Here is a 22197-nt window from a genome sequence, read left to right as displayed (position 1 = left end):
TCATTAAAGTGTTAAACTTAGCTGCACTGAGTCATGTGACAAAACAACATGGCACCGATCTCAGATGAGTTTGTCTTTGGGAGAAACAACAACAAAACTACATCTGGTAAGAAACCTCATTAAGTTTGTACATTTAAACCTGTCTGAGTCAAAAGAGTTGAGTCTCTAGTTGCATCCGATATGCCATTTAAAAAATGTCATCGTTTTGTCATGAAAAGGCACACTGTTAAACACAATGACTATATATGCAAGGGAGCATCCTATAGCTTTCCTATGCAGCTAAGTGCATTCACTCCTAAAATCTGGTCAAAAATTCAGTTTCAGGCTGCAGATGATGTTTGGACCACTCAACATGTTTGGTAGACATGGGACACTGGTAATCAGTACATAGATTCAGAATTTTTCATACTAAATTTTATTTTAACATGGTTGGCAGTGATTGGATGATGCTGGCCATTACTTTAAATCATTATTGATTATGCTAATTTCTGATGTAATGTCTGTAACGTCTCAAAAACATGAATAACCAACACTCCTGGAAATCTAATAAACAATTTGATAAATAAAAAAAATGACTTTCTAGCTTGGTATTATTTAAAATTTCACAACTTAGTCCCGCTGTCCACATGTGTACATCAATTTTTAGGAAAACTGTGTGGTCTGAATGTTTTTTTTTTTTTGCATGTTTCTTAGGGGCTACTAGTTACAAATCTGAAAGCCGAATGAAAAATGCACACAGCAGTCACGCTCGAGTCTCAAATGGTTAGATCGACAAAATAATATGTAATGAAAAATAAATATTAAATAAATATTTAATATTAAATAAAATCTAAGAAATAATTATACAATTGCAAAATAGAAGAATTCTCATTATATCATTCCAAAACTATCTATTTTCCACACAAATTTGCCTTCAGACTGTGTTTCATGCAGTACAACAACAACAACAAAATCCGACTGTCATCATTTGAGCAGCTCACATGTGGCGGGCAAGTAAAACAAGCCAATCCAATCCAGGATTGCAATATTCTGCACAGTCTTGGGGGTCTTTTAATCTGCTTTCGTGTGCGGCAATAGGCCTGTTCAAAATTCAGAACAAAAACGCAACACGGACATGCCGCTCAGACAGTGCTGGCTTTGGAAATGAGAACAAGATGGGAAAAAAAATTACCCCTCCTAAACCCACCCCCCTCCCCACTCTGATCTTTTCATGCATTCAACACAAATTAACTCCCCCGAGAGGTGTATTGAAGAAGGGTGAGATGAGACGCAAGCGTGAGGGGATAGAGAGAGGGGTGTGTCCCTATCCGCCGACTGCCAAATATGAATAGCAAAGAGCCTCAAACGTCTGATTTACCTCAAAGACCTATCAGTACACATGAGTACAGAAAATAACATCCCTGCCTGAAAAACAGTAATTTTACTACAAAATTGAAATGTAAATGCCACGCCAACGGTTTTGAGTTATGACTCGGTTGTGAATCATTGTTTGAACCGGTTTTAATTAAACAAACCATCCGAACGAACCGATTCACTAAAATGAACTGGACTTCCAAATGCTAATTTTGACTAGCTTAATCACTACAAACCAGCTGGAACCACCCTAGATCAAACTGGATTTTTTTTAAAATTGGTTTAACCTGGTGGCCAAAAGTTTGGAGTAATGTACAGATTTCGCTTTTTCAGAAGGAAATTGGTACTTTAATTCACCAAAGTGGCATTAAACTGATCACAAAGTATAGTCAGGACATTACATTACATTGGTGATGTAAAAAACAGCACCATCACTATATGAAAAAAGTCATTTTTGATCAAATGATCATTTTTGATTAATCATGCTAAATTGCTAATTTGGAACTAGAAAATCACTTGCCATTATATCAAACCCAGTTGAAAGCTATTTGGTTCATTAAATGAAGCTTAACATTGTCTTTGTGTTTGTTTTTGAGTTGCCACAGTATGCAATAGACTGGCATGTCTTAAGGTCAATATTAGGTCAAAAATGGCAAAAAAAGAAACAGCTTTCTCTAGAAACTCATCAGTCAATCATTGTTTTGAGGAATGAAGGCTATACAATGTTTGAAATTGCCAAAAAACTGAAGATTTCATACAAAGGTGTACACTACAGTCTTCAAAGACAAAGGACAACTGGCCCTAACAAGGACAGAAAGAGATGTGGAAGGCCAGATGTACAACTAAACAAGAGGATAAGTACATCAGAGTCTCTAGTTTGAGAACTAGACGCCTCACATGTCCTCAGCTGACAGCTTCATTGAATTCTACCCGCTCAACACCAGTTTCATGTACAACAGTAAAGAGAAGACTCAAGGGTGCAGGCCTTATGGAAAGAATTGCAAATAAAAAGCCACTTTTGAAACAGAAAAACAAAAAGAAAAGGTTAGAGTGGGCAAAGAAACACAGACATTGGACAACAGATAATTGGAAAAGAGTGTTATGGATCTTAACCCTATTGAGCTTTTGTGGGATCAGCTAGACTGTAAGGTGCGTGAGAAGTGCCCGACAAGACAGCCACATCTATGGCAAGTGCTACAGGAAGTGTGGGGTGAAATGTCACCTGAGTATCTGGACAAACTGACAGCTGGAATGTCAAGGATCTGTAAAGCTGTCATTGCTGCACGTGGAGGATTTTTTTGATGAGAAATCTTTGAAGAAGTTTAAATAAATTGTAATAGTAATTTTTCACGTTATTAATGTCCTGACTATACATTGTGATCAGTTGAATGCCACTTTGGTGAATAAAAGTACCAATTTCTTTCCATAAGTGCAAAATCTGTACATTATTCCAAACCTTTGGTCACCAGTGTATATTATGGAAATTACTCAACAACCAGTTGGTTGATCAGCACAAAATACAGTAGGTGTCATTTTAGAGCTTAGACTCTCATCTTTACAATGAATATAGCTAATCTAGTCAGATTTTTTTTTATTTTTTTTTTTTTACTAATTTTTAATAGTTATCAGCATATTGGTGTGCATGTAACAACTGTTCTCAGATTTGCCAAGACACCAAAGACTGCAATCAAAAGTCAGAGACCTCAATATGAGCACAAACATTTCTCAAATTCTTCTCAAATGAAATTCTCTGAGCTATGCAATCCATGTACATTTTTTTCTTTATGTCAACAAGAATTTTTAGGAAAAAACTTGATCCTTAAGCTAAAGTGTTTAATTTCTCTGCCACTGAACTGAATTACAAAAATAAATGTTTGTTTCCAAACAGCTTTCAGAACACGCCCGTCTGCTGTCTATTCGAAAAAACAGATAGCCCCGCCCCCAACTCACATCATTGGTTGAATCAATGTTATTGTGTCGCTATGGACAGGTCGCTCAAAACTAACAGAGTAATTTTTATAGCAGCACAAAGACATTGTTTAAATGAAAATTAACCAATGAATGGCTTACTTATAGTTGTCTCTGCATATTAAGATGGGATAAGAGAAACCTAAAAAGTTACACACTTCAGCTTTCATAAATATAACTAAAGCCCGGTGCACACTGTAGGATTTTGGCTACGATTCTGGCTTCTGTGACAAATTTCGGGTAAAATCGGCAATCTTACAACGTTTAGTGTGACATGTTCACAGACAGCCAATTAATAGCCTTTGCGATGATCTTTAGCCTCTGACGAAGTTCTGGTAGTGTCAGAAATTTAGCATCGCAGCTGTATAGTGTGACTGCAATTACAACGGCCAGATGAGACAGTCCGCTCCTCTCTCGCATCCCAATTCACTTGGAAAGAAACCTGCTCCGAGTCTGCACCATAGCAACATTTGTGCCCAGTTATCAATAAATAAGCAGAAAATACTTGGAGAAAAGTGTAACACTTCAGCAATATGAAAGCATTATGCCCCGAATTAAATACAGAGCTTACAAAACGAAAACAATTAAAGGATTGCATTTTCTTAACACGTTTTTTCTTTACATTTATCATGCATTTTCTTTAAAACTTTATTTTAATTACTATTTTACTTTAATAAATTTACTTTAAGCATCTGTAAACTTCTAGTTAAGATTCACACCACTCCATTTTCATAAAAATATATACATAAATATATATTTATATTAATTCAATTATTATAAAGTATTTATGGGACATTTTAATAATAATCAGCAGATACAACTGGATACAATTATAGAAATCTATGTCATATTTGTGCATTATCCATAGGGAATTTGCAAGCGCGATATATTATTAGCCAACATTCATTTTCGAAATTTTGCATGACCTAAATGTTACTAATCTAAACGAGGAGAAAGACGTACTATAAGCCCACCTTTTTTGTTTTCCCTATGTGAACGCTGAACTTTGTTATTTTTCGGGCCACAAATCTTCTTTTATCCCACAATGAATCTTTGCTTGTGGTAGCTAATTATTACTGTAGGCTACCTCCCCCACTGGTGTTCATTCTCAACATATTTAATTTTGTGTATTTGTGATCAGGATGTCTTATTAAAGGAGTGGTATTGGAGCAATGGAAATGCTGATGCCCTGTCTTTCAGAAATAACGTTCCTCCGGGCAAATCTCGCCGTTTCGCTTCTATTCATTGTTAACGATCTATATACTTCTATTATATTAACGATCACGTACACTGATCGGGACAACCGATGTGTATTGTAAAGTCTGACATAATGTCACGCAGTGATCTCAATGCGTTCATATTGTACAGTCTGACAAGTAACAACAGCAACAACAATTTATTTATAAAGCGCAATTAAAAACAACAGACCGTTGACCAGTGTGCTGTACAATGAAAGATTATAAAATTAAGCGACTGCAAAAGCACAATCACCTCTTTGCTTTAACCGGGACCTGGAAATGGTCAAAATCATCTGATCAGAGGACCTAAGTGACCTTGAATTCTTATGTATGTGCAGGAGGTCACAGAGATAGATCGATGCCAGCCCATTCAACGATTTAAAAACAAACAGTAGCATCTTAAAATCGATTCTGTAACGGACATGCAGCCAATGAAGAGATATTAAAATGGGGGAGATAATGATCACTCTTATGGGTACCCGTCAGCAGCCTAGCGGCGACATTTGGACCATCTGCAGGCGAGACAATGACGATTGACTGACTCCGATGTAAAGAGATTTACAGTAATCCAATCTTGAGGAAATAATTGCGTGAATCACCTTTTCAAAATCTGCAAAAGAAAGGAAGGGCTTAACTTTTGCCAATAATCTTAAATGAAAAAAAAAAAAACTAGATTTGACAACTGAATTGATCTGAATCGATCCTAATTTTGAGGTGTCATGGACATCAGAGCCCCCGAACCAAATAATTTCTGTTTTACTTTCATTGAAATTCAAAAAAATTCACCAACATCCAAGCTTTAATATCATCTATTAAGAAGGGATCCTAACACATTCCCGTTATTCTTTCTTAGTGGCAGATACATTTGTGTGTCATCTGCATAGTAACAATCTTAAAGGTCTGTAAAAATCCTACAGTGTATATCGGGCTTAAGATCTACAATAAGACTCCTGAGCTTTGAAAGAGCAACCTCTGAAGAATACAATTTTCTTGAATAGCCTCATACGCATCCACAGAGGTCTAGGCTAAGCCCTAAACATCCATGTGGGCGTATTTGCCATTGCGTCCGCCCATCCTGCTGTTACAGTGATCAGACCACCTTCAGAGGTGAAGAGGGGTGGAGTATTTGAAAGTGTTTGAGAGGAAGTGTTCCTCCATCCTCTGAGCTGTGTGTGTGTGTGTGTGTGTGTGTGTGTGTGTGTGTGTGTGTTGTGTCTGTGTCTGTGTCTGTGTGTCATTACCCAACACGCCTGTCTGATCGCATTAGACAGTGGGACAGTCGTTCAGGACATAACCCCCCTGGCCTCTCCGCATGGCAGGAAATGGGGCCACCATGCCTGATGCCATGGCAACCTGACAGGGAGAAGCAAAAAGGACCAACCCTTGGGGCTTCCTTTTGCATATGTGTGTGATGGGACACACAGACAAGAGAGAGAGAGAGAGCGAGAGCAAGAGCGAGAGAGAGAGCTGAATGAGAAATGAGGGAATCACCTGAGTGGGTTAGTGAATCTAGATGGAAATATACAGTTGAGAGAATATATTAATAAAGGCTTAAAGAAAAATATATACTTAGATTTTACAAATATAACAGTAAATATAAAAGGAAAAAGGAAATCACTACAGAGGACATAACCTTTTCTTTAGCACTTTTTAAAATAGAAAATATGAAAAAACTGCAAACTTCAGTTCAGTAATGCTAAATTAAAAAAAATAATGATAATTATACATTTATTGTTAATTATTAGTAATATATACTGTATATATATTACATTTAAAAAAAAAAATTATTTATATTATTATTATTCTTATTATAGTAAAACCAAGCTATTATACAATAAATCCACATTGTTGGACTTTTATAATAATTATAAATAATTCTTGTTTTTATTATTATTATTATTATTATTGTTGTTGTTGTTGTTGTTGTAAAACCAAGCTATTAAATCCACACAAATAACTCTAAATGATGCTAGTCTAAACATACAGAAAGTCAAACTGAAAGAATATTCTTACTCATTTTTTTAATGCCACTTATCCAGTTTATCTGTTTAAAGTTACAGGTCGTGCTTTTTCACTGACCACAGTTTGATTCTTCTTAGTTAAAAAATGAGGGAAAAAATGCACAGCAGCAGTTCTCTCATTATTTACCCTCATGCCATCCCAGATGTGAATGACTATCTTTCTTATCTTTTCTAGAAGAATATCTAATCTCTGTAGGTCCATACAATGCATGTGAATGGTGACCAGAACTTTGAAGGTCCAAAAAGCACATAAAGGCAGAATAAAGTAATCAATACGACTCCAGTGGTTTAAAATATGTCTTCTGAAGCGATATGATAGGTGTGGGTGAGAAACAGATCAATATTTAAGTTATTTTTTTATAGTTCTTTTTTTAATATTTAAGGTTTTTATATGTAATAGGTTTCATACATGAGAACTGCATACTACTTGAAAATTATGGGAAGGTTATGGTAAGTACTATTTGGTACTATTAAAAAAAACACATCAAACATCACCCCAAACCCATAACTTTGTGTTGTTGTTTTTTTCAACTTCACACACATGCAGTCAAAACAATCTGATTGTGCGTGTATCAGAATAACACCATGGGTCAAATTCCCAATGATACATTAGAAAAGGAATGAATGTAACCCATGAGAAAAAAGCCCTTGGTTTGAAACGCTGCATTCCAAGACAGATGTTGTTCGATTCACTGTGTCTTTATGACACAAAGTTGTGGCACTCGTGTCAGTGACCAAGCAAAGTGCATTGCAAGGCTCACATTGTAATTTAAGAGAGATTATCCAGCCAGCTGTTGACGAGTCTGGCGCAAAGTTCTATTGCTAGATTTTCCACTTTGAGCTGTTAAAAAACAAGCATACTGACAAATGTATTATATCCAATTAACAAGCTGCCCTCCCTTCACACTCTGCAATGTACACAGAATAAAACGTACATCAATGTGTTGTTACTGCAAATCATTAAACTGTAATGATATGAAAAGTTTACATCCACGTGACTGCAGATCATAGCAAAGCACAACAATGGAAAGCAAGACATTATAGCATTGCTCCCCACAGATGTGCCGTAATACAGCGATGATCTGAGATTAGGAGCACGTGTAACCGATAACCCTCTGGGGTTGATCTCTCTTTTAGAAAGTTTCCTTTCCTTTATATTTGCCATGCCTGAACACAGCCCCTCACATCTGCAAACGTATTGGAATAGATGAAATATTCATGAATGGGTTATTAATTATTGAGAGCACTGCAGGCAGGTCTTTAATTTTCATCCCTGCCTTTTTCTATTGAGTAAAAATGTTGAAAAAAGCTGTTAATTGGTGTGAGGAGCACTGCATATGGGGCATCACAATTTGACATCACCTCATGACCTCATTTCCTCCCCTGGCCTTCCATCACCCTCTGATGCACCATGACATCACCAAACTCAAACTACACTTGACAGGTGCTTTATTACCACCATTCAGATGGAAATCCTGCACAAAACTGTTTAATTGATATGATACGATTCATATTTAATTGATATGATTCACTCAAAAACCTGCCAAGAAAATGTCCTGGTTATATTTAAACCCAAATCAATACAAAACAAAAAATGTTATTATACTTTACATAAAGAAAATGATGCCTAAATTTAGAACCGTTACGATTTTTTGCATTGTGACATTATTTTAAGGACACATTTTACCACCAATTCTCATAAGAGTACCACGTCCGGAGATTTACTTTCACTGTTCCCATTGTTTTCAGTGATTCTCACTGCCATAACATTTCATTTTTTTAATGTATTACAGTAAAAAAAGATGCTGTTGTACAATGTATTTTTTTAATTTATTTATTTATTTCACATTTCTATGAGAATATTTTATAAAGAATATCATCATGACAGTTACACACATTTTATCCCCCAACTCTCATTATGGCAATGCGAAAAAAATCACTCACACACACACACATATATATATACACATATATATATATATATATATATATACATACACACATATATATATATATATATATATATATATATATATATATATATATACACACACATATATATATATATATATATATATATATATATATATATGTTTCTTTTTTTTTTTTTTTTTTTTTTTTTTTTTTTTGCGGCAATGAGAATTTGGGGGCAAAATGTGCATGAAAATAATGTCAAAATATTACAAAAAAAACCTTAATGGCCCTAAAATTGGCTTGATTTTCTAAATGCAAAATATTATTTCTTATTTGTCTCTTAAGTTTGGAGTAAAATAGGATTTTCTTGACAGATTTTGAAGAATCAACCTATACAGGATGTAATGTCATTTAGGGCTTTTAATTTTATTAAATTATAAATTATAAATAACTAAAACATCAAAGTAAAATATATATATATATATATTATTTATAAAAATGTTAACAAACCCTACAGTTTGAATCTTGTCATTTTTTGAAGTGCAAAATAATGACTGCTTTCAAACACAAATTTCCTGAACACTCCTCCCGTCTTCCATGGGTCATAACCAAACAGAAGGTCCCACCCCAACCTCACGCTATTGGTTGAGCCAGTGTTGCTGGGGTTGCAATACTCAAACAAACAGAGCAATGTTTTTATAGCGCAACAGAACCACAGTGCTTACACTTTTCATGAAAATCAACATACGAATGGCTTACATACACCGATCAGCCACAACATTAAAATCACCTGCCTAATATTGTGTAGGTCCCCCTCGTGCCAGCAAAACAGCTGAGATGATATTCTTCTCACCACAATTGTACAGAGCGGTTATCTGAGTTACCGTAGACTTTGTCAAAAGCATTTACATCTGCAGAACACCCGCTCACTGGATGTTTTTTGTTTTTGGCACCATTCTGAATAAATTCTAGAGACTGTTGTGTGTGAAAATCCCAGGAGATCAGCATTTACAGAAATAATCAAACCAGCCCATCTGGCACCAACAATCATCCATGCAATTATCTAATCAGCCAATCGTGTGGCAGCAGTGCAATGCATAAAATCAAGCAGATAAGGGTCAGGAGCTTCAGTTAATGTTTACATCAACCATCAGAATGGGGAAAATGTTTTATCTCAGTGATTTGGACCGTGGCATGATTGTAGGTGCCAGATGGGCTGGTTTGAGTATTTGTGTATCTGCTGATCTCCTGGGATTTTCACACACAACAGTCTCTAGAATTTACTCAGAATGATGCCAAAAACAAAAAACATCCAGTGAGCAGCGGTTCTGTGGATGGAAATGTCTTGTTGATGAGAGAGGTCAACAGAGAATGGTCAGACTGATTTGAACTGATAAAGTCTACGGTAACTCAGATAACCGTTCTGCACAATTGTAGTGAGAAGGATAGCATCTCAGAATGCTATTCTGAGATGCAGGATTGGCTACTGTTTTGGTGGCACGAGGGGGACCTACACAATATTAGGCAGGTGGTTTTAATGTTGTGGCTGATTGGTGTATAGTTCTCTCTGCAAATTAGGCTTGGATAGGAAAAATTATTTTAGCAACTATAAAATTACACACTTTATTTTTAATGAATAATGCACTTACATAACCTAACACAACTTTACATTTTATCACTGTAACATCAAAAGCTGCAAAGAGATCCAAATAAGAGCACTAAATGTGTACTGAAGCTAGTGCAGCACTTAAATGGGATGCATACTGAATCACTGAAATGCTGGTGTAAGCATTTTTGCAAGGGAAAAAAACACTTAAAATTCAAAGATTTTTTTTTCTTTTTGATGCCAATAAATGCAATCGGAGGTCCAGTCAAGTTATTTACCCTATCACTGGCCTGCTGAGGTAAATAGAATGAGTTTAAAATGTAAAAACCCAGAACAAAATTCATCCACACACACACACACTTAGCTAGATAACTGTCCATATATACACGCTTATTGATGTCATAAAAAAGGACAGAGAACTGTTGCTGAGAGAGTGGGCTGAGTGAAAAAATAGATGTATGAGTCATTATTTAAATGCATCTAATGAAACATTACAGAGAAATTTTAAGTTCTGGCAATATTTGAGGCTGTAAAACTGACGTAGGTGACAATCTGTGGCAAGAGTCAGTGCAAACTAAATGTTCAAGGAATATCGTCCCCAAAAATGGAAAATCTGTAATAATTTGTATTTCTGTTATTCTGTAAATGATGATTTTGGTTAAACTATTCTAGGAGTTTTCATCCTATCAGGACATGCGCCCTCCTCTGTTTATCTAATGTGAGCTTGTGCCGCCCCATGAAATACTTCTTGACACTTATATTAAATATAACTATGTGCGGTAAATGCACAGCGATACAGTAGACCTTAGACCTTCGCTTACCATATTCAGTGTGACGGTTGAGCCTGTTTCTGAGAGAACCTTATGACAATCCATCACAGGTTAGTCGTAAATATTCCTTCACTGTCAATAAATGAGAGGCAATTGCTTTTGATGCAAATGAGTATGGTAAACAACTCTGTTGTTTGCCTGGTCATTAGTAGTTTTTGTTTTTTCAACCCTGACTCTTTACGGAAGAAAAAGTCAACCTTCTCATTGAATGCCAGGTGTTTGTAAGCATCTTGAGCTTAACTTGTATTAAACCCGGAATATTCCTTTAACTTCCGTTGTTCCGGTCGTGAACGATTTTTAATAAATCAGTCGCAAACTTTTTGTAACGAATGAAATTGAAATACGTTACACATTGCACATTTGTTGCCAACTTATACTGTAGTTTAAATATGTAATCTACAGAAATGGTTGCTGAATGAATCTCTGTCATGACTGAAACACCTGCCTTAAAATATAGGTGCTTTTAACACACCCTCCTTTCCCATTCTTTGCCCCAACAGTTGGTGCTCTGTGAAAGTGGAAATAATTTTTGATTTGGAAGATAAGGAAGAAAGAAGACAGACAGAGAGAAAGTGGGTGAGAGAGATAAGCCGCAATGTCGATGGAGACATGAGGTAATGGAGAGAGATGTAGCTGAAAAGCATCTCTCAGGAGAGAAGAGGACTCGCTCAAGGACATGACCTAAGAGTTCATTTATGTTCATTTGTTCTGGGTCACAAAAGACCTGATGCCTTTCTCCACTCACAGTACCACTGGTCCTCAATAACTCCATTTAACCTCTCCAGGGTTTAGGAGTTACTAACTAAATGTAGCGATGCTACTTAAAGAGAATTCACTCACAAGTTCAAATTCTGTCATCATTTACTCACCCTCATGTTAGAATATTGGCCAAACGGAATATTGTTTACAACAAAAACAATATTTTCAAACAGGTATGGCACAAATAATGTTTTCAAACAGGTTAACCGAATACATCCACATCTTCCATTGGTTGGACAAACAGATTGTTCTTCATTATTTTTGTGCCAGAGAAATATTGCTCTATTCTAAATTATATAACCTGATAGTTAAATATTTTAAAATATATTTCCCCCTTAAAGGAATGTTCTGGGCCAATTCAATTATACTTAATTGACAGCATTTGTTGTGTAATTTTGATTACAAAATATTGTATATTTTTTTTAAAAAGAAGCAAAAATCACAGTTAAAGCAAGGCACTTACAATGGAAGTGAATGGGGCCAGTCCATAAATGTTAAAATGCTCACTGTTTCAAAAGTATTGCCACAAGAAGTAAACATTATACGTATTAATATGATTTAAGTGTGATAAAATTGTTTACTAACCTTCTTCAATTTCACAACTTTGTTGTCATGAAGACACAAGCCGGTAAACCTAATAATCTGGTAAAATGCTGTAATTCCAGTAAATCCCTAATTTATCACACTAAAATCATGTTAATACGTGTTAATACATATTAACGTGTTAATAAGTTTTTAATGTTTAGGTCTTGTGGCTGTACTTTTGAAAGGGTGTATATTCAATGTTTATATGCTGACCTTATTCACTTCCATTGTAAGTGTCTTAAAGTAGGGTACAACAGTGCTAAAGCCCCCCTGGGGTAAATGGCACTTTTGATTTTATTTTCTCCCAAAACTAAATAGCAACAAAAACTACCACAGCACTTTCCTAAACACATGTTTGTCACTATTCGTGGCAAAATATTCCTAATCAATGTGATGATTGCGTGCAATGTCTAAAGTTTGATTTTGGGGTTATTTGATCTAATAGTTAATCATTTTTTTAAATGTTGCAAATTTATCTAGCTAATGAAAATCCCTTATATTATCACATTTATTTTTAGACAAAATACTCATTTATCATTTACAGTTTTGTTCAAAGTGAATAAATCAAAAGTTTTTAAATAACTGCCCAATAGGTGAAAGGATGGTATCTGATGTAAAAAAAAAAAAAAGCCCCCTTGTTGCAGGGGCTCAAGGACCTCATAAAACAAATTGTGGGGTGAATAGATCTTATATGAAAAATGTTTAAAGTGGGCTCACATTGACTGATCCAATGGAGATTAATTTGTTTATAGAATACTTGCGATGTTATGAAATGCCATATGTGATTGAAATGAACAAGAAATGGTTAACCCTTTTCTAAAGTGGTTAATTTGAATAAGTATTATCTTCATTTGTTACTCAAAAAAGCATCTTGTTGTCTCATAAGTATTTTCCTTTGTTGACCAATTTTGCCCTATAACTATTGTCCCTATATGTACACTATATCACTTTAAACCCCCTGGAGTAAAAGGCCTCCATATTTGGGGGAAAATGCTCCCTCGCCACCTTAAAAAATAATAAAAAATAAAAAAAAAAACAATTAATAATAAAAAATAAAAAAAATAATAATAAAATTATATATATATATATTTTTTTTTTTTTTTTTTTAAATCAGAACAGCCTTCCGTTATTATTTATTTTCACACAAATTATGCTGCTCTATCAGCTGTCAATAAAAAGAAATGTATTTTTTTCCAATTTTTTTTTTTTCTATTTTGCTTTTAGCCCCGTTGTACCCTAACCACCATTTATCCTTCATCTATCACCATTTGCACTCATTTTTAAAAAAAAAATTTTTTGTGATAATAAACATTAAGTAACAAATGCTCTTGATTCTTGAACTTCGGGAAAGCATCACAATCTAATTAACATCTTTTAAACATCTTAAAAATATCAGATTATCTTATATCTTATTTAAGATTAAATATATATTATTATATATCTTATCAGATTAAAGATATCTGCTGAATGTTTATTGACATCTGAGACATGCTTATTGATATACGTCTTATAGACGTATTGCAGATGAGCAAACAACGTAAAAAAACATGTCTTTCATATGTAAACAGACACATCAAATAAATGTCTGGGTGAACAGCTTAACCATCTTTGCTGATCTTAGCTGGTTTAAGCTGGTCTGGCTGGTCTCAGTCTGACCAGCTAAACAAAAGTGTCTAAATCCCTTCTAAAACTTGCAAACAGACCAGGATGGGAGACTGGCCAAGACTAGCAAAACATTGTAGCTGCTTTAAGCTTTTTCCTTTCAGCAGGGTAGAGTAGCTTGACTGTAATTTACCGACTTCAAATCATGAATATAGCTTCCCAAAGACTGAACCTTTTCAAACAAATGTAACAGTGTTGCTCTCTACAAATGAAATACTTCAGTGCATTATGCAAAGCACCTACAGAAATTTTCTCCATTTTTAGGCTGGAGAGACGCATTCCACGTCCCGCATGTTCAGGAGGTGGACACTTCACACTGAGTCAGCGCACACATAACTCAGCCTCGGCTCACAGTGAGTGGCATTAGCAACTTGATAATGTTGGAGTAACTTACAAACACCTCCACTAGAGAATCGTGTGGATTAAAATAGGTTTTGTGAGCTCTTCGTGACACTTCTAACTGTGTGCACCAGATTTATAACTAATGCAACACTTGTCTTGAGGTGAGAGGCCTGATTTGGTGCTCTCAGGGTGAGAACTTTTTACAAACAAAGAATTGCTACTTTTTTTATTTGGTTAAAAATATGTATGCATTAATTGATCTATACACTATAAAATATCACTTGTAGTAACTGTCCACCCTACAATGGTGGACAGCAAAACTTATGGAATGTACAGTGCTGTGTCGCAGGTCTGATAGGGTTGCGGACAGCAGGGATGAAATTATGCTAAATGCAAATAATAAAATGCAACTAACCATTTAATTGTGCATAAGAAAGCAAAATAAATAGGATTAGTGACTTTTAAAAGGGAGAAGAAAATGCTTCCCATATGTTTTTTGTTGATGTAAAAGGCTATGCATCCAATCACTCTATAGTGTTTTGGTACACATTCATCTGTCACATGGTAGAAGCTAGCCAAACATGGACAGGTTGCATGACATGCCCTTATCCTCAAAAAACATAACTAAAATTATACAAGGTATAAGAAAATACAACCCAGGCTTCATTATATACAGGCTGCAGTGAGTAAAGTTTTAGAAACCCAAATAGTAAATTTTTCTGTGGGTTATTTTGCTTCATTTTAATATACTTTTTTTGTATCACTGTACAATACGGTATTCATTAACATTAGTAAATCCATTCCTATATTCACTGTGCATTTTTACATTGAGAATCAATGAGTTCATCCAAAAGCTGAAAAATGTTGCTTTCATAGGATTTACATGGAGTTAGGATGAAAATAAGGTGCATTTTGAACTGTTCTGAGACCAGTGCAGACAGAGAGCAAACTGGAGGTTAAGTCATTCACTAAACAGGGAGCAAGGGAGCATCCTATAGCTCTCTATGCAGCTAAGTGCATTCACTTCTAAAATCTGACCAAAAGTCCAGTTTCAGGCTGCAGATGATGTTTGAACCACTCAACATGTTTGGCAGACATGGGACAATTTATAATCAGTACATAGATTCAGAATTTATGTTTACTTTTATTTTAACATGGTTGGCAGTGATTGAATGATTCTGGCTATTACTTTGAATCAGAATATATTATGCCAATTTCTGATATAATGTCTGTAATGTCTAAACAAAACATGAATAACCAACACTCCTGCAAACATAATAAAAAAGTTTATGAAAAAATGTGGACTTTCTATAGCTTGGTATTATTATTATTATTATAATTTTTTTATTTATTTATTTTTTTCTCCTCAGTTTGGAATGCCCAATTCCCAATGCGCTTTAAGTCCTCGTGGTGACGTAGTTACTCACCTCAATCCAGGTGGCGGAGGACGAATCTCAGTTGCCTCCGTGTCTGAGACCGTCAATCCGCGAATCTTAATACGTGGCTTGTTGAGCGCATTACCGCGGAGACATAGTGCGTGTGGAGACTTCACACTATTCTCCGCGGCATCCACGCACAACTCTCCACACGCCCCACCGAGAGCGAGAACCACACATTATAGCGACCACGAGGAGGTTACCCCATGTGACTCTACCCTCCCTAGCAACCGGGCCAATTTGGTTGTTTAGGAGACCTGGCTGGAGTCACTCAGCACGCCCTGGATTCGAACTTGCGACTCCAGGGGTGGTAGTCAGCGTCAATACACACTGAGCTACCCAGGCCCTCATAGCTTGGTATTATTTAAATTTTCACAACTTAGTCCCGCTGTTCACATATGTGGACATCAATTTACAGGAAGACTATTTGCTCTAGAATTTTTTATTTTTTTATTTTGCTTGTTTATTATGTGCTACTAGTTACAAATCAAAAAAGGAAATGGAAAATACAGAGAGTCTAACTCAGGTCTCAGGAGGTTTAGGACTAACAGCCTTGGCCACCATTCACTTTCATTGAATCTTTTTTCATACAATGAAAGTGAACGGTGATTTAGGTTTGGAATAACACGGGGGTGAGTAAATAGTGACAAAATGTTCATTTTTTTGGTGAACTATCCCTTGAATGTTTGATTCTAGTGTTTGATTTTAAGGGCATTTTTGATAACTTATTAACGATAAACAATTTCAATTCCATCTTAGATTGCCACTGGATATTCGATGTCAAATCTTGGAGTAGACAGTGCAGTAGACATGCATACACTGAGTTTTACCATCAGTTTACTGAACAAAGATCTGGGGATAAAATTTCACTCTGGGATTCTATCATTAAAGCATTAAGAAACAGGAAATGAAGCCCAAGGAAATAAATCTACACTTAATAATCAAATGGAGTGTAAGATCACATGAACATTATAACTGCTAAGGGTTCCTGGGCTGTCTCTGCTGCGTTCACACATATTCCCATGGGCCATTTTCTCCTGGTTTGCTACTTCAGAGCTCGTTCGCATGGGTTTATTTAGAGCAGGAGCAGCTATAATTAAACAGCACATTTTTGTTCAAGCAGAAATATAAAAGGTACTCAAACAAGAAAACATCATTAAAGGTACACTGCCAAAACGAGGTCGTTAAAAAGCAACCATGTCAGAGGTTATCATGCATTGGTCCTGCGTCTTAATCATATCTTGTGGTCAAATTGCAATACATTTTTGTTATATTAAATATTTTTGATCAAAAACCCTACCAACCTGAACATTATTTAAAATTATTTAAATAAAACTGAATATTAAGGTGCATCACATCACTATGCAATAACTTGTAGACGTACCTTATACATACTGTTGTACTTATGATTCTGAAATGACTGTCAATAACTGTATTGTTTAGTAAATGTACATTTAATTTTGTTGTTCTATTTTATTAAAAAGCCTAGGTTGCACAGGTTATGACATAGCATAACAGCAAGGATGTTAAACAAACGAAAAGTAACACTTTAAATTACAGTGTCCATATATGTTATTACTATAATAAATAACTATAGTAAAACCAATAATAATGTACAAGCAGCTACTATAACATGAAACACTGTAATTTAAGTGTGACCCAAATTAAAAACACAAATCAAACAAACATATACAAATAAACAAGATGCATTATGAAGTGTCTGATGAGGTTATGTGTTATTTCATGCAAGAGCCGGTGAGAAGAATTTGATAGCTACTCTCCATTAAAGAGAAACCGAAAACCCAAAAGAAAGACAGTCAAACTTAAGAACACAACCTTCAATCTTTAAACAAGTAGTATATACTGCTCATTTCCCAGCAGTTTTAATCCCTTTATGACGTGGCATCAGTTTGCAACTTTGTAACTTCTGAATTGAATAGCACGAATTACAAAGAGATGCTTTTTAGAAACGCCCTTACCTCCAGCGATCGTGGGATGGATCCGATCCACGCTCTCGCGCTCACCTATTTCTGCACAATTACTTTGCAATTTGACCAAATATTCGCTTCTACAGTAGGCAGTTGGCTGTATTTCGCGTTTGTTTATTTTATCCTAAATATGAAGTCAATCATCACCCGCTCGTTCTGTTTCGAGCCTTGCCTCCGGTGTGAAATTATTCTCGCATCACAAGCTCGGCATCGGCATCAGCACCGTCGTCCCCTTATGCATCTTTTACAGTGTTTTTAAAGCGCCCTTACACGCTTAGGCCACGCCCCCTCTTATCTTCCCTTTGGGCTGACATTAACCAATAGGTGAGCCAGACCAGATCGCTCCGCCAATGAGATACAGGGGAGGCGGGACATCGTTCTACCTCACAGCAATGATGTAATGGTCCAGATTTCGCTCTACCTCCAGGTTTACCGCTCCTGCGGCAGCGTCAGGCATAAAGAAAGCCCTGAGATAATACATTAGGTCATAGAGAGGCTCATAATTCTGTTTAAGACAAAAGCATGGTATTGCAATATGATCAGATATCAGACATTAATCAAACAATTCTTTAATCCTCTTGAGACCCAGCAAACATAAAGGTTTGGGCCTTTTTAACAGTGTTTGGTGAATAAGAAAGATATAAGATATTTTATTTTAAGTATGTATTTGATCTTTAATGGAAAGGTTTGATGGTGACTTAATATGTAATGAAAATATATAGCCAATATATATATATATATATATATATATATATATATATATATATATATATATATATATATATATATATATATATATGTAGTATATACAGAATAATATATATACACTGGCAACCAAAAATTTGGAATAATGTACAGAGTACAGTCTCTTATGGAGACTTTTATTCACCAAAGTGGCATTCAACTGATCACAATGTATAGTCAGGACATTAATAATGTGAACAATTACTATTTTTTTTTTTTTTTTTTTCAGAACTTCTTAAACTACTTCAAAGAGTTCTCATCAAAAAAATCCTCCACGTGCAGCAATGACAGCTTTGCAGATCCTTGGCATTCTAGCTGTCAGTTTGTCCAGATACTCAGGTGACATTTCACCCCACACTTCCTGTAGCACTTGCCATAGATGTGGCTGTCTTGTCGAGCACTTCTCACCTTTATTTTTCATTTTATCATAGATGTTTTCTTTATATTAATATGTTTGAATGAATAAAATAAAATGTATTTTTTGTTTAGTAAGTTTAGTTATTCCTTGTAATACAGTTTTATTGAAAAATCTCATTTCCTGTCTACAGTCTCTGGTTTTAGTATAAAAACAAAAGAAAATATATTCTGTTAAATAATATAATATATCTAGCTATTTTTGTTACTATATACATATATATATATATATATATATTATGTTTAGTAACCTTTATTTTTTTTCTTTATATTTAGTATTTTTTTGAATAAATAAAATAACATTTTATTTATTTATTCCTTGTTATTCCGTTTTATTTAAAATGCCATTTCCTGTCTACAATCTTTGATGTTAGTATATTTTACAAATAAAAAGTATTGTTAGAAAATGTTTATTATATCACAATCTAATATTATTAATTTAGCATCAGAGAAAAAAGCTTTATATATTTTCTGTAAGATTAACCAGAATTTAAAGATATGAAAAACAGAAATACTTTTATTTACATACAAGTATAGTATATACTTCTATGTACACTTATCTCCATTATAGTGGACAAAATAAATTGCTGGGCCTCATGCAGATATAAGTATCAGAAAATAATAAGTCAATCTTTATGATATCCTTACATTGCAGTTTTTGCCATTCAGATATTTCATCTTTTGTGTTTTTACTTTGACAGCTTCAGTTATCGGTTTTATTTATGATTAGAGGTCTAGCCTGCACAGGATGAAATACTTCTTTGGGACGCCTCCTCTCTCTCTAGAGCTCTCTAGTGTTAGATAACAATTTGATCAAATATGCTCTCTGTCACAAAGAATGTATGGCAAATTTATGAGATTGTAAAATAAAGACTGGAACCACTGACTTTTATTCATATAAACCTTTTGCAGGAGATCTTCTTTATGTGCCTTTTATTTTAGGCAGGATGTTCATCCAGCTGCTTTTGAGAGGGAAGCCATGAAAGAGCTTGAAACAAGCAATAAAACCAAGGGTGACTAATAGTTTTGCCCATGGGGCTTCGCCAGAGGCAGATAATGTTTACAGTCTCATTACATAACAATAAAAACTAATCTTTTCTCTGTGCCTTAGAAATGATTGTTTGTAAAGCATATAAAAGCATGTGATGTCTTTATTGTCATTAGGTCATATAAATTGATATATGAAGCTTTCGCATGTAGAGTGCATTTGTTCATAATCTAATCATGCATGTAATACTTTGTCATCAGATACTGTGAGGTCGAAAAGTCAAAATTGAAAATCTCAGATTAGAAATCTTATTTAAACCTTGAAATAAACAAAATTTAAGGGTTACAAAAAACAAAGAAATGTTATTATGTTAAAAGAATAAGAACTATTTAACATCCTGCACTATGTAAAGGTCACTAATCAAATCTAAAGCAAATTTACACAAAAGGTCACATATCTTGCTCCCATTTTTTTCCAATTTAACTTTTCACACAAATTGTTATGCTGATAATATAATTTGTAATGACAATATTTCTATCAATTTAGAAAAATGAAAACTTTTCACTAATGGTCTCTCTCACTAATGGACTGTTCATGAAAATCTACAGTTTGGTTTCTTTCATATAATTAACTAATTGTCAAGTATAACAGGTGCTGACCATGTGGTTATTTGTTATTTATGAATTTCTCACCATCTCTAAAAAGGGTGTAAAGTTCAACATGTAATAGTTGAGAACTGGGTTGAGAAAGATTACGAAAACATTTTTTTAGGCTTGTTAACTTGCTGAGCTGATTGGTTCTGTTTCGGTATCTCTTCCTATCCATTAATGAAGGAAAAATCCGGTGCCCTTGACCTCATGATCATTAAGACATGTGTTTTATTTCTATTTTAATAAGCATGAAAGTACATGCTACGCATTTACACAATCAGACCATGATGTAAAATTGTATATCACCAGCATGATGCTTGCAATGCAAGACACATTTAAGTTTACGTTCATGTTCTAGGCAAATCCTTTCATACAAAAGTGACAAATTGCATCACTTTACACATATTGTGTTTGCGCTTGCTACTTAATATGTAGCCAAGGATATCCAAGCTGAGTCCTCAGACAAAAGCCTTATAGTGCTAGGCAACAGAACATTTATTCGGATTACTCACAGTTTTGCTGCATTTCCTACATCAAATATTGTTAATATGCAAAATGCACTCTTGAAACCTCTTTAACAAAGAAACTTAGATGTGAGAGGTGCTTGCCTGTAAAAAAAAAACTGTTCACAACAATGCTGTGAGTGGTTGCCAGGGCATTGCTACACAGTTGCTCAAATGTTTTTTTGTGTTGCTATAAGGTTGCTAGGGTGATGCTAGGTGGTTCCGAGTGTGTTTGTAAGTGGTTGCTTACTGGCCAAAGTCAAAAGAGCCTACCTTGAAGTCTCTATGATATATTGGACTGTAGATATGGCTCGGGTCTGTCCTTCAAAGTATATGTTTTATCATCTGCCTGGTGAAATTCTAGGGCATGCTGAGCATTCATACGAGCGCTTTCACTCTGTTGTGAGTGAAAAGGTGGATATGACGTCACTGAGGAAATTTCCCTTGGGAGCTTAATAGAGGAGCTACATTGTGATTCTATAGTTGATCAAAAAACAGTTAGAAACGCTTTGATAGATGAAACATAAATACAATAAATACACAACTACATGCCTTTTCAATGTTTTTGTATGCGGTTAGGGTATTTTGACAAGAAATGCTAACCAGTGTAGCCTTTAACATTGTATAGAAAGCTATAAATAATATATTTTCTGCCTCATTCTATGAACAGAATTCATATACGATAAGAAAATGATGTTGTTGTGTACACTGTGGGGTTTTGAAGTTTGGAGCAGCAAAAATAGTTTACATTTTGTAAAGTAATCCGTGAAGCAGACTCGCTCTCTGTCTTCAAAAAATGGCTAAAGACACATCTTTTTCATGAGCACTTGACCATGCACTCATTAAAAATAAATATATATATATATATATATATATATATATATATATATATATATATATATCTGCATTCTAATCTGTACTGGATACTACTATTCCGATGCAAGTGAAATTTTGTAATGCAGCACTTTTTGTACTACTGTACAAAAAAAACGTTTTATGCATTTTGGCTGTTCATTTATACGACAACGCCGTTTTGGGGCCTGAAAACACAAACTTTTGAAAACGGGTTTCAAAGTGCAAGTTTTTGAAAATGATGCCGTTATCGTCTCCGTGTAAACATACAAAAACGTGAATTTGTGAAAACGATGACGTCATGCGCACGCGTATTACGTGTTCAGTCTATAGGCATGCGTGCG

The 22197-nt window shown here is 34.9% G+C and overlaps 1 protein-coding gene and 1 long non-coding RNA gene across 2 annotated transcripts in view; one reads left to right on the top strand and one right to left on the bottom strand.

Moving 5' to 3' along the window:
• Positions 1–17931, bottom strand: part of LOC127415024 (leucine-rich repeat neuronal protein 1-like) — a 30542-nt gene extending 12611 nt beyond the window's left edge. Inside the window, exon 1 of the mRNA XM_051653487.1 lies at positions 17694–17931. The gene's annotated coding sequence lies outside the window, so the exon portion shown is untranslated. The remainder of the gene's footprint in view (positions 1–17693) is intronic.
• On the top strand, positions 73–18981 carry LOC127415067 (uncharacterized). Its single transcript, XR_007892905.1, has 4 exons — positions 73–106; positions 11431–11862; positions 14201–14289; positions 18676–18981. It is a non-coding gene; the product is annotated as an uncharacterized LOC127415067 (long non-coding RNA).
• Positions 18982–22197: the final 3216 nt, after the last annotated feature.

Source organism: Myxocyprinus asiaticus, chromosome 24 (assembly GCF_019703515.2).
Source record: "Myxocyprinus asiaticus isolate MX2 ecotype Aquarium Trade chromosome 24, UBuf_Myxa_2, whole genome shotgun sequence".
Lineage (NCBI taxonomy): Eukaryota > Metazoa > Chordata > Actinopteri > Cypriniformes > Catostomidae > Myxocyprinus > Myxocyprinus asiaticus.
This window is presented reverse-complemented; position numbering and strand designations above follow the sequence as displayed.